This window comes from Chroicocephalus ridibundus, chromosome 1, assembly GCF_963924245.1.
Source record: "Chroicocephalus ridibundus chromosome 1, bChrRid1.1, whole genome shotgun sequence".
NCBI lineage: Eukaryota > Metazoa > Chordata > Aves > Charadriiformes > Laridae > Chroicocephalus > Chroicocephalus ridibundus.
The window spans coordinates 18,004,742-18,019,231 of NC_086284.1; positions in this window are offsets into that span (position 1 = coordinate 18,004,742).

Genomic DNA, 14,490 nt, shown 5'->3' on the forward strand with positions numbered 1-14,490 from the left:
ACTTCCTAAGCTTCCCTATGAGGATGCTGTGGGAGACCATGTCAAACGCCTTGCTTAAGTCAAGGTAGACCACATCTACTGCCCTCCCCTCATCTATCCATCCAGTCATGCCATCATAGAAGGCTATCAGATTAGTCAGACATGATTTCCCCTTGGTGAATCCATGTTGAGTACTTCCGATAGCTTCCTTTTCCTCCACATGCCACAAGTTCTTCTCCATTCACAAATAACAAGTCTAGCAGGGCATCTTTCCTAGTTGGCTCACTGAGTGCTTGTCACACGAAATTATCTGGAACAAGCTTCAGTAATTTCCCAGTCTTTTTTGTCACAACTGCATGATGTTCCTATAAAGTCCAGTATTTGGGATTCAGAGCTTCCCTGTTGGAGCCATAATTAGATGAGATTTTCAAGTAATTTTTCAAGACTCAAAGAGGTAATTTTTTACTTGTGCAATAGATACATACACAGCTTTTTCCTCATTGAAACCTCATAGTTTTTGTGTGCTGTGGCCTTTTCAGCAAAAAACTGAGGACAGAGAATATTAAGAATTTCTTAACAGTTTAAAAGTAGCATGGAGAAAAATGCTAAACTAAATGCAGAATTATATCTTGGGATTTGAAATCATCTGATGATTTCATGGCTCGGATGTGGAGCTGATACGTTCCAGAGTCTTTGTTAAAGCAGCTGGATGGGAAATCTCATTCAGCTTCATCACAGAAATAAATCAATAAAAATGCTATTTTTGGAAACCGGCATTGTGCTTATATTAACTTCCTTACTTCCACAGAGGACAGACTGGCAGGGTCAGACCTGTTTGCTGTGTAGTTAAGTATGCACCATTCACTTCCAGCGCTGCATCTACTTTGCCACTGATTCCTCTGAACTCTTTATGAATATGTTTTGGATGGTCTTTTCCCATCTTTCTTTTCTTTTCATCGTAGCTTTGGAAGAAGAAACGATTATTATGAATGGACCAGCGTTAATGCTGGTTTTTTCACACCATTGAAAATGTATTTGGCATGGCAAGACTTCTTCACTGCAATCAGTTAATGAGATCTAAATAGTGCTTGTGATGGTGGTGTATAGTGAGCAGTAAGATACGAAACAACCCCTTCCTGCCTCTTCTGCTGTCTCTGCCTCAGGAAAGCGTGCAACCCTCACACTTGCGCACTCCCAGTAGCCCTGCTATGGCTGCCTAACTAACCTTTACTCCTCACCTGTGCAATTGGTTTCAGACAATTTCACTTGGATTGTGCAGTTTACATCATATAGTCTGCAAGGATTCTCATACCTTAAAAAAATGGGCTACATAGGCCAGAAAAGGAAATGTTTGAAGATTTTGGTTAAGTGTGCTAAGTTGAAAATCTATAGGGAGCTGCAGGAAACTGCTTGATCTAAGAAAAAAGCTATAGAAACTGCAAGTAAGAAACATCATTAGGTTTAGAACAATGGAAATTTTCTAGGACTGGTATAGAAGGCTCATGAAAACCAACTCATGGTTGGTTTTCTCCAAGATTAGTATCCCACTGTCAAGGCAATAAAATGGAAAATCAGATTAAAAGCTTTGATGCTACTTTTAATGGTAGTCTTCGTGGAAAGACGGATGCACTCGATAGCAGCTTTGCTAAGTACTAACTACAGTAGCACAGACGTTTGGTTTAGTTCCATCCTTAGTTATTTTATTACTCATGCCTATGCCAGAAAATACACATACTCTGTATTCATGAAATCAAATGAATTTAATACCTCCTCTGAAGATTTTACAGCTTTTCAGAATGTGGTTTCTTTAGAATGAATCAATGTGTTTGCTTAGTAGTTTGAACAGCTGTAATAATATTGCATTCACTCTGCATCCTTATTTCATTTTCTTAGTAAGTGGGAGCTGATTTTAAGATAGGTGGGTCAGGATTTTCCAGAAAACTTTTATTGGAAAAGTCACGGATTTTTTTTTCACTTGTTTTTTGGAGTAGCTGACTCTTTCTTCAGTTACCATTACCATTTCCTTTTTCATTAGGAAAAGCAAAGAAACCAAGTTAGAATTATTTAGACAGGTCAGAAAAAAAAGGAATATGTTAGATAAGAGAGATAAATAACCAAAATGGTTTAGGAAAGCAAAGATGTGAAAATATTTCATTGTTTTTACACCAATTCTCTTATCATTTTACCAATTTTAAGATATATTTATTCTTTATTTCCTTAAATATTTTAAGTTTTTCAAATTGCACTTCTACTTACATGGTGCTAGAAAATGTTAAGGATGATTGATTCTATTTTAAATGCAGGTTTCATTAGACTGGCTTCTGGGCTGTGCATATTTCTCCCCAGCAACTTCCTGGAGAAAGAACAAGCAGTGGTGAGGGTGGAAAAGGTGCTTGTGGTAAGAAGGGGTCTACTACATGTATCTAACACATTCATTGCTGGTTAAGGGCCCAGGACTTAGACAGATATCTCTGTGACCTCTCTTACTCTCTTCCTCTGGTGCAGTTCAGTGTTTATAGAACAATTTAGCTGAACAGTTTATTTCAGGATTATTTTGTGCCTTGTGCTATTTTGAAGAATATGGGATAAGCATTTTGTGGATCTTCTAAACATTGATACCTCTGAAACTGAGGGAGCCAAGATGTGATGAATTATGCCTGTGCTTTGTGTTTAACCATGGCATGAGAGTTTATCTCACTCTATTTATGAAATTGGAAGCCCTGGGAAGGCTGGAGAGATGTCAGAGCAATCTCTGTTTGGCTTTAGCTCTATTTAATGGAGATACCCTCCAAACTGTTATTCAGATATTGGAGTAAATCACAGGTCCAGATTGAGTATAAAGGGAGTCTTGCTTGAAATACTCATATACAGCCATCTATAAAGCATTGTTCAATGCTTTTAGTTTCTCTGCATTTCCTTAGTGAAAAATAAAATCTTTGTTTTCCAATAGAAGTACAATCCAAAAGGGTGAGACAGTAATGAATGTGAGTGTAATATTCATCTCCCACAAAGAAGAGCACCTCCTTTTCATCCTTTAGGTAATTCACTTCCACTAGTGCAGATCAGGTTGAACACTGGTCTTCCTGTATAACTTCGGGATACGACCGATGACGTCTAAAGTCCTCGAAGACCTTGGATCTGATTGAAGACATTTCACTTTTCTATGCAAATTAATAGGAAATAGTTCAAATGCTAAAACATCTTATTTAACGAGCTGTGAAATTCTCCATCACTTGATGTCTTTATCTAAAGATGGGACCCGTTTCTTTAAAAAAGTAAAAAAATATAAGACTTCTTGCGTGGAAGATAAGAGATACTTGAGAAGTTTCCGATCTCCGTGTTGTAAAAGGTAAAAAGAAATGATGGAATTGATCCTACTAGATGTAAACATGCTTGTAAATGGCTCCTTCCTTATATAAACCTTTTGGTACGCTAACCTTCACGTAGTTTTCAGTAGTGTTCACTTACCTTCAGGAAGTGTTCTCCTCTGCAGGAATAACTTCTCTGTACAGAGCTACAACTTCTGTGCAAGACAAAAAGTCCTAGGTCATATATAGTTCTTCCTGTGACTCTTTAGGAAACTAGTATACTGCTATAAATTGTCAAAGTGTGGGCAATATGGCTAAAAAGTAACTTAGGAGAAGGCAGAATTTGGTTTAATTTCCTGTTGCGATTGCTAAAGATAAGATTAGCTGTTACATCTTTCTCCATCCCCAGCTGACTGATCCACAAAAAAAGACATTGAATTGACAGTTAGCTTTAGACATTCCCGCTCTCAGTGCTGGATCTGTATTCTAGTGATCAAACTAACGATATAAGTTATGGACAGTTGTATTCATCTATCAAGAGACCAGTAGGCTTAAGAGCTTTTTCTTCCTTAAACTATTATACTCTCACCCCTCCTCCCCCGCCCTTTCACCCTGAAATAAATGACCTTTGAAAAAATAAACCAAATGCCTCTCAGAAATGTCATAAGCAGCATCAACATTTAACATGAGCTGAGGAAATGAAGGAATGGTCAATGAGCCTTGCAGTGTCGTGGATGACTTTGCTTTAATGAATGGCCCAGGGTACAAGCGAGTTGCTTGCCAGCTTGAACTTCATGTTCCCTTCAAATGAAGAGATTCAAAAAACCTGTCAGTCAGGGATGTTCTACTGAGCTAGCAAGAAGGAGAACACTAATGTGGATGACACATGAGTCTTTGTCACACTGTCAGAAGCAGTTTTTGATATCAAGTATGGATTCATCTTTCCTGACTTTAGCTGTCTGCTTTAGAAAGTAACAGCTCATTCCCCAAAAGTGCTTGTTACTCTGCACTGACACTAAGGATTAACATTTACATAATTACTTGTATAATAGATATTTATGGTTAATGAAAGGGATGTCACCTCCTGAAGTCCTGGCACTAACTGCTGATCTAGTCCAAGACTCTTCATGACAGATAGCTCGGGGCAGCACAAAGTTCTGGTCAAGAAAGTGTCCTCCTCCGTGCTTGAATCTGAACACGTGATGCAAGTGGAACATATGTAAAATATTGATTTTGCAGGGCTTTCATCTGGCAGGTGGGAAACAGATTTACCCTGTAGGGATCTATCTAGAGGAGGCCATAGAAAATCTGCACTGAATTTACTGCAACCAGAACTGTTGCCTTGGTCACAGTAAACCCTTAGCTACCTTGATGAAGGCTGTGTGAGTTAGGAGGAAGTGCAGAAGAAAGTCAAAGGGCTACAGATTCGCTGAGGGCAGCTTGGCCCTGTGCACACACACAGAGCACCTCTGCAGTATGTTGGCTGGGTCCTCCTCAAAGTTATATAAATATATGCACACAAATATAGATGCATATGCTTGTGTGTGCGTGTGTCTAAAAAGATTCTGTGCAATTTTACTAGGCCAGCTGTCCAAGGTAATCTTGTGTCTGCCATCGTACCACTAGACCAATGTATTTTACATCTGTTTTGAATAAGCAGTAGCAGACTCCAAAGGATATCCTGCTTCATAATTTCTTCCCTTTTTTACTGTGGTGTTGTGGCTTTCTCTAAGCCACTGTTATGTTGCCCCTTGTGAAATGGTTGAAGCGGCTGCAACTCTGATTCAAATTCTTGTCAAAGCCATCTAAATCCTCTTGTCAGACTGCCAGGCATAAAATTAAATGGGAACTAACTAAATGGGCATAAAATTAAAAGGAAGGAGACTAGGTGAGGAGAGCAGAAAGCATTTTGCCTGGTGGGCCTCACTGGAAGCTGCTGCACTGGCATCGTGAGCCCTGGTGTTTGGCAGAGTTTGGGAGAGACGGATGGATGCTCAGACTACGGCTGGTACTGGTAAATACCATGGTACTGAAAACATTCTCAGGCACTAGATCTCAATGCCCTGTACTACTAAATTGCTGGAGTGGCCTTTGGGTGGTTTCATTTTGGACCAACCCTCTGAACGGTTCCCAGGCACTATTTAGGACATGCCATGCGTCAGGGATGATTCCGAGTAACCAGCTTGGATGTAGCCAACCCATTTTGGAGATTAAAAGAGTTTAATAGCATGGGCATGATCTGTTTCATGCCTGTTGGCCTCCAAGTCAGAGAATGGTCCCAAGTGTGTTCTATTTCCTGCTACAAATGCAGCCTTAGGTTTTAGGCTCCGTCTGAAATGCCGTTTTACATGCTTCAGTCTAGTAGCCTCATCATATCAGTCCTATGATTTGTCTTTGATCTGATCATATTGTTTATATCTACAGCTGGAGATCAGTCCCCAGCACTGATTCATGCTTTAGTTCAGCTACAGTCATGTCACCTCTGGTCTGTCAGGCATTTTTGTAGGTGGCATCTCCCCTACGAGCCTCAGATTGAGAGACTGAATGGTAATACAGAACTTAATTTATAAGAATTCTTCCTGCCACAGATCTAGGACATGACTCACAGCCCACAAAGGATATGGCAACCAATTCATGAAATCTGGGGCATTTTTCAGTTCCTGATGAAAAATGAAAATTACATTTTATGTTAGGACGTTTTCTTTGCTTTTCAAATTATTTTGCTGGCAATCATTATTTTTGGCAACGTGCTATTAAGGCACAAGTCCAGTGGTGTCCTGCATGACTCCCTGCCAGCTCATGGTAGGCTGTGGTGAAGTGTGGCTGAGGTATGCTGGATTTCAGTGGACTATTGCTCCAAAATGGTACAAACGTGCTGACTGCTTTAAGTCTGGGACGCCCAAGAGAAACAGTGTGTGTCATAGCTTTAAGCAGACTGCTGGTTGGCTGTTTTCTGAAAGAACTTTAAATTTTTTGCAGAAGAGATTCTTGGTCCCCTTGGCCCCTGATTTCGGAGTAGCTGAAGTGGCAGGCCAGCGAAGAGGGAGAAGTTGTCCCAGCTCAGCAGAGCAATTAGGGTTTGGCAGTTCTGCTGCAAACTTGAGCTGAAATGGATCCAAGCAGTCATTGACTGAACTTTTCTAAGTGTTAATTTGATTGATGCTCACGCAGGAAGAGCATGCACTCATCTTCACCCTCCCCTGCGCAGGAGGTGGCAAATCCGAATCAAACTGTGGCCTTGTGTTCAAAGGACTCCTTGTGTCGGGGAATGATCACCTGTCCCACAGACCAGATAACATTATCTCTCTGAGTCTTTTTTCAGTCAAGATATTGCAATCCTTTAAAGGCAGAGTCTTCACCCAGATATAATGTAATTTATGACTTAAGTGCAGTCATAATTTAACCTCTCTGGAGGAAAAACAGTGTTCATCTCCTTTATCATAGCCAGACAACAAAGTCTTAAGAAAACATACAGGTTTTGTCGCTTCCAAAACTTATTGCCAACAAAGAAACTCAGGTTTCAGCTATTCTGAAATGAAACTATACAACATATTGGGAAACTGTACAAAATGAAGAAAGTGTGCAAAACATCTAGAAATATTTGTTGAGTCAGGACTAGCACATTGTATGACAGAGAGAGTGTAAACCTTATCCATCTCTGAAGAGGAGAATTACTTTTTCTAGCACTATAACATCATCAAAAGAGGTAGAAATGAGCTGCAATTCTTTTCATTTCATGTTAAGCAGATCGTTCTTTAAGAGTTATACAGAACGTACCATACAATTCTTGGATCCCTTTCACGTCATCCTTTGGCAAACAAAATCCAAATAGAGACTGGTATTTGTAAGTAGGACAAGTGTATCAGTGGGATGGCCGAGTCCCAGAGCATGTCCAAATTAATGGGCAGCAACGTGAATAAATTGAATTCTAAATAATGAAAAAAACCCATAGGTATTTCCGTCATGGGTAGATGATTGTATTTCTTATCACCTGAGGGTTAGAGGTCAGGATTCTGAGTTTACATTCTTCTTTTGGAAAAGGTAAAATTTTCCAAAGGGTCACATCCCCAGTAGCACCAACACAATGATTCGCACCCACTTAGAGCATTCAGCAGAAGGGATAAGGCGGTTCAGTGCCATGAAATAATGTTACAGCATGCTTCCAATGCAATTTAAAGTCCCTTTGTCATCCTAAGTAATTAACTTATGATTTCAGTATTTTATGCATTCTGTCCCATGGCTTTCCCTCCATAGTTAGGGCGGGATATGTCTGACATCAACTTTGATTTTAGTATTATTTACTGTGATCACAATTCATTTGCATCATTCCGCTTTACACAAGGTACTAGAAGAGAATGAAGTTCTCTAAAGCACTTTTTTTTTCTTTTTTTTTTTTCCTATAAACTTTGATAGAGCAACCAGATTATACTGGTGTAATCACAGAATACAGAGCTTTTCCTGTATGCTGATGAAAGTGGGAAGCCTTTTTGTCCTGTACTTCTACACAGAACATTGCCTTTTCACCATCCCTCCCCTTTCTAGGTCTTGTCCTGGAAGTTGCGACCACAATGACAGAGGAGCTGGATTCACAGTCCAAGGCCGGTCCTCCTGTTGGGTACCAGGATGTGGTCCAGGGCTGTCTCCTTGGCTCTGATCTTTGCGTAAGGTCCCCTAACCTGCTATGGAGACTATCCATCAACTCCGTGATGTGATATAGAGGATGTACCAAATCTCCTTTTCTTTAGAGTGTCCAGTTTGCCAAATTGCTTGTATATATGTAAGCATAGCATGATATTTCATCACCAAGCCCCATAGTTAGTGTAATCTAGCAAGGGCAAGGTCATTGAGCCAGCTGAGCTGTAAATATAGATAAATCTATAATGACTGAAGAAACTAGACCTGATCATTTATTTTTTTCTTTATATGGTTTAATTTGCATTGTGTAACCTCTGTGTCCCAGTTTTCTATTGTTATTTAGTGTTAGCATTGTGGTAATGCTTAAAAGCTCCTGTAATGAATCAGGGTCTGTTTTGAAAGATGCTTTAAAAACAGTGTAAAAGCCAAAGGAAGAAGGTGGCTTCAGGAGCTTTCCTGTATTCTTGTGTCACAACAGTGTGATTCTTCCCAGAAAACCAGTAATTTAAAACTGCCAAAAGCTAAATATCAAGAAAGTTACTTTATTTCTGGCCATTCCTCTTACCCTGTGCAGTACTTCCCTCTAATTCATCTGTTAATCCCATTCGTGCTCTGTGGGCACTAGTGGGGCCCTTTCATCATCTGACATCTAGCGGCAACGTTGTGTAATAGCAACGAGATAAAAGCAGCAGGAGGTGGTCAGAAACGCCATACCACGGGAAAATTTTAGCCCTTAACATGTCATGAGATCATTTCAGTTTGTGATAGCCTGTGTAGGAAAGGCAGGCATTGCTTTTGCAGAGGAGAAAAGCCGTTTCCATCAGAGGTGACACGATAAGGGAACGACTAAGACAAAGAGGCTCCAGCAAAGGCTTGTAGAACATCTCTTATCACACAGACAAAAGGACAAACTGATTCCTACTGGATTAGTGTCTAGAAGGGTAGTCAAACATTTGACCAGGGCTAATGACATTGAGCAATTTTTTTACCAAAAAGGGAAGAAATAAACTAGTCAGATAATCCCTTTAGGTGTAGCATGAAGAGAAGTAAACAGAGGCAAGACATCTGGGAAAAATTTTAGGCGCCTCGGTCGGACTCTGAACCCTGGAGTACCTAACCAATGGGAAACAGGGGAGGGAAAAATTCGTCTGGGATTAGGAAATAAAAAGGTGTGTTTCAAGAACTAAAAGTGTGCCTACTTGCTAGGTCACCCGCTCTTGCAAGAACGTGAATAAAAATGTGCTTCACAGAGGCTTCTGTCTGAGCCAATTTCATTCAGACTGGAATTTATTTCTCACACCTGCACAGCAGATTCACCTAAGTTACATCTGAGTCAACTAATTCAGTTGCCTGAGTGCAAGCATTTAGTGCCACTAACTACAGGGTATCCAAAATATTTCCACGTGCCCGGCAGACATGATACAGGGCCTAAAGTCCCGAGAAGACCCTCAACTTCCAAGAACTGCAGCTGGTGTCCATGCAGGATACCCTAAGAAACCTCGAATAGCACTAGAAGCCTACATGTTGGAAAACTAGTGGTTAATAATTCAAACAAAAATTATACTTCTGGGATTATGCAATCATAGGCTTCCTTTGAAAATTATTGAAAAAGATAAATTCTTCCAGATGTTGATTCATCTGATCATCCTAGATGAAGATGCTTTTCACAGGATGCCTGTCATAGGATAAATTGCATCCTTCTGGGGGGTACCTTGCCTCAGTCTTTAGATCAGACTTAAACATCTAAAGAAAGAAATCTACAGAACTCATCATCAAGGATGTGCTAGTGTTGTGGTCCAGCTATTCTCAAATACGTCGCATGCTTTTTCCATGTAACCTCTTTGATATATCCTTTTCTTAAGTAATTCTACAGATACACATCCATTCCTTTCTATCTCTTCAGAGCTGTGTATCTGAAATAAAAAAACATGAGCATTAATCATCTACAGAATAGTAATCACTCTACAGACTAAAGTTATTGTTTAAACTTCTTTGCCAAAATTTCTATTTGCCTTAGAGAAAGCTCATGCAAATAAACTAAGCTTGTCAAAACCTGAATGTTTGATATCATAGAAAACTCCAAAATTACAATTTCCTTTCTTTCTGAGTTGAACCTCAATTCAGCATAAGACCTAATTTCAGTGTAAATAAACTGTATTCTCTTTATGCTAGTAACTGCCCAATTTTCATTGCCAGACTTTTCTATTTGCCGTATGTTAAGTTACTTTATTTTTTTTAATCAGCTCTGGGGATGAGAGTCGAGGGCACTGCAAGCGAAGGAAGATGGTGGGGCTCATTCTTGTTTCACGCTCAGATCATTTTCAATGCAATGGTGTGAGCACACATTTCCTTAACCGAGTGCTTGAGGAATGATCGTGTTTTGTGTGAACTTTGTTACGGCAGTACATTTCCATGGTCATAATGAGCACAGATGTCTTCCTTAGGACTCTGACTGAGCAAAAGATAGCAAAAGTAGTGTTACTTAAACATGTGTTTGAATTTTGGCATGAGCTCTAAGGCTTTCCTGAACAAGCACCTTCTTTTCTAATTAAAGCCTGTCCTCTAGCTCATGGTATACACAGGCCGCACTGTGATTCTGGTAATGAGGAAAGAATTCATCACTCTTAGAAGTGAAAAAGACATCTTTAATAATAGCCATTCTCCTTCCATATTCTATGCTTGTTAAAGTACACATCCAGGTGATGTTCCTGTGTGTCTCTGTAAACAAACACTCATCAACTTGCAGAATTTTGCTGCAGAGAGACCAAACCTGTAGCAGTTTGGTCTCCTCCTGAGACCAGTGTAACCTTTTCTTGCTTCCTTAAGCAATGTGTATCTCTTTTGCACTAAGAGCCCAGTTTGTTCACAATAATCCCGTTTGCAGCAGTATTAAGTGATAAATACATTGTTCAGCTGCTTGGGAAAATACAATAACCTAAGCTAAATTACACCACAATTTAAAGAAAAGAGTTCATATATTTATTGTATAAATCACTTCCTCTGTAATCTTGGGTGAAAATCAAAATAAGTGCTTAAAAAAGTGATGATGACACTCTGAAACATAGCTAGAGGTAAATATACATGTATATTTGTGTTATATACATACCTACATACATGTTTGAAAAATGTTTTGCAGTGCTTTTTGTAAACTATATATTTTTCATCTTTATTACCAAGTTCTTCCTTTTAATAATGACATTTACGATATGTCTGTAAGCTTTGGGTTTTTTTTTGAAAACACCTTCACTTTTACATATTTATTTTTCAGTGTAACCTTCTCAGTCTAAGGTAAAACAGCCTGTACCAGTTTCCGTAATAGTTGCTGACAATGTAGGGGCCTCAGTCCTTCAGGACATAGTTTCTAGTACTCTATCGGTCTTTTTCTGTATGTTTTCTCCTTGATGATTTTGAATCACCAGCAAACGCGTGGCTCAGCTTACTTAGTTTAAATTACGCTGTTCGTAGATTTAACAGAGCATTTTTCACTTTCAAATCTAAGTGCTTCTCCTTGCATACATTTCCCTCTTTAACACAGCTTTATGCAAAGGAGTATTTGGAAAACTGTGAGCTGCCTGACCGCACAATGAGAATGAAGCACTGGAGGAGGCGAGCTGCGGGGGGATAAGCCGGAGCAGATGCCGGGGCAGCTGTGACCGCTGGGTGGCAGCTGTGACCCGTAGGTTCCAGCTGTGACCACTGGGTTCCAGCTGTGCCCGTGGGTTCCAGCTGTGACCGCTGGGTGGCAGCTGTGACCCGTAGGTTCCAGCTGTGACCGCTGGGTTCCAGCTGTGACCTGTGGCTACCGGCTGTGACCGCTGGGTTCCAGCTGTGACCCGTGGGTACCGGCTGTGACCCGTGGGTACCGGCTGTGACCCGTGGGTGGCAGCTGTGTCCCTCTGGCCCAGCCCTGTCCCCTCGCAGGCTGTGCCCTGCAGTGTAGGTTTCAGAACTCCATCCTGTTGCAAGAATCAGCACTGACTTTGTCAGCCTGTGCTAATCTCCTGTATCCTCAGCATCTGCTCCAAAAGTAACCACCACCCTCACCAGTCCAAGGCCAAAGAGACGCCCCACAGTCACTTAATATATCACAGAATCATTTTGGTTGGAAGAGACCTTCAAGGTCAGCAAGCCCAACTGTTAACCTAGCACTGCCAGGTCCACCACTGCCAAAAGCCTGAGTTACCCACCCCGTACCTAGTCTTTAAGAGCTCATGTTGGCTTTTTATCTGATGGTCTAACACCTCGTGTTTCTCAGTTACGTGGAGGCTGTATTGCCCTCAGTCCTACAAGCAGCATTTGTTCATAAAATGGACAAAAGGCATTTCCATGCTGCTGGTGAGATATTGTACTCCTTTAGTCCCCACAGGCCAGCAGAGCCCCACAGAGGCCGCACAGACCCACATGCACCCGTGGGCAAGGCACATTCATGGGAGCACACAAACACACGCATCTATGTCTATTCACTTACGGAAAGGTAGTAAGACACCGTGCTTACAGATCATAAAAACACATGAAGCACATGATGCATGAGGAAAAACTACAGCAGAACCATCCCCCCCTCCACCCCCCCCCCAAGAAGCTGATTTAATTAATGAAGGGGGGCAGACCGTTTAAAACCCTGATTCACAGCCAGAATGACAGAACCCACATCTCGAACCTTTAGGGCCTGTCTACAAAGTATGTGTACAGGGTGCGCTCAGTAATGTCACTGAGATGGCTGCCATTAAGAGCGTTCCCCCTGCAAGGGACTCTGCCTGTGTTTGTAGCCCTCAGAGAAGTGCTCTCCCCTCTTTTAGCCAGGCACATTGTGCGTTCATCGGCATTTGTTTCTTGTGTCCTGTGTCGGTGCCTGCAATGGCTGTACTGTGCTTCAGTGCTCTGCTTTGGGTACGCTCCTGGCATGTCTGCAGGTTCAGTGTTCAAAAAGGTTCAAACTTCATGAGCTGGTCAAAGAGCGTGTTGGCTATCAATGCTGAAATACTGGCCTTGCAGCTTCCTTTCTGTTATCAAGACTTGGGCAATTAGCAACATGAAGCATGAAGTTATCAGGAAGAGCGGTTACGTATGTCCAGGTAATGACAAGTTCTTTCTCCACATATAAGCTCCCATACCTGTCTTTTCTACTCCTTTAAGGTACAAAACCCTTAGAAAGAGTCAGTATCAGTTTTCTCAAGGAATTCTGGGTATCTGTCTGTCACCCAAAAGCACAGGGGATAGGCTGCTCACCTGAAAGGGTAAGGGAAAGAGGTGGGTTTTAAACTCTGCTCTACCAAGTCATTAATTTTACGCAGCTCCTGCCCCACTCTGGTAGCTAAAGCACTTTCGTGCCAGTGCTGGGAGACCAGGGTCTTGCAGGCAGAGAAGCAAGCAGGACTTTTCAGGACAATCTACCAGGGATGCTGTAATTTGTGTGTCTCAGCAGCACATTACATTAGGATGCATAATTTCCTCATTTCCTAATCCAGGCTCATCATCACGGTCTTATGATCCTTTTGAAAAACAGCTGTTAAAAAAACATTAATTGGTTGAGAAATAAATGGCCATTTTTTCTTTGTGATATGAAACAACTGGAAAGACAAGTGTGGATTAGCTTTCTCCCTGTTTTTACATGTCTTTTCTGCCTTGCCTTGTCTGCCCTTCCAAAGTCCTCTGGTCAACAGTAGGGGGAATATGACTTTACACATCCAAATGGAAATGTGCAGTGCAAAGCAAGAAGGATGTTTAGTAAAAAACACCGAGAAAATTATTTTAGCTTCACCTCGTGGGATCCTGTTTTCTGTGTATCTGTTTGCGTGTCCACCTGGTCCCACAGTAACTGAAGGTACTGGCCAAATTCAGACAAGCTGAGCTGAGATGCTGTAGTTCTTACGGGTTTTGTGGAAAATAGCAGCTGGCTAGAGGAGAAAAAAACATATTAATGGGAAGACGGATAACTCATCCCTTGTCTGGGCTGTGGGGTCCGCACGGCTTTACTCAGTTGGTAACCTAAATGTAGTATGGGGACATGCATTATGAGGAGCTATAGGTGGCAGAGAGAGTGCTGGGGAGGTGGCATTGGGAGCTCTCTAGGGCTGTGGGATGATATGGTGAGGTGCAAGACATAATCCCATGTTAGCCAGGCTCCTGACAGAGAGGAATGGAAAGAACCACCACTATCTAAGCGCTCATCACTTACTGGATTGCTGCTGTGACACTCCTATACTGGTCCCTAGTCCTCCAAAGAAATGACCAGTGAAGAGGAAAAACTGAGTGACCAAGCTGTTATCACTAATCAAAAGTCAAGTCTTTTTGTGTTGGGAGTGGCTTTTCAGGCCTTCTTCGCAAATAAAGGCAAAGCAGCACTCATTGCTTTATTTATCTTTGCAGGTGACCCGTGAACACGCAACCCTCGCTTATTTAACAGAATGCCAAAGCTGCCAGTCAGAAAACTTCATTAACAGCATTTCACTGTTAAAGATTAACTTTCCTTAAGACAAGCTATTTATATGAATTGTGAAATAATATTTCACCTGGGAAAAGAAGGAGGACAGAGCACCTATGATGTTTGTTTATGTATCAGAAGACAGAG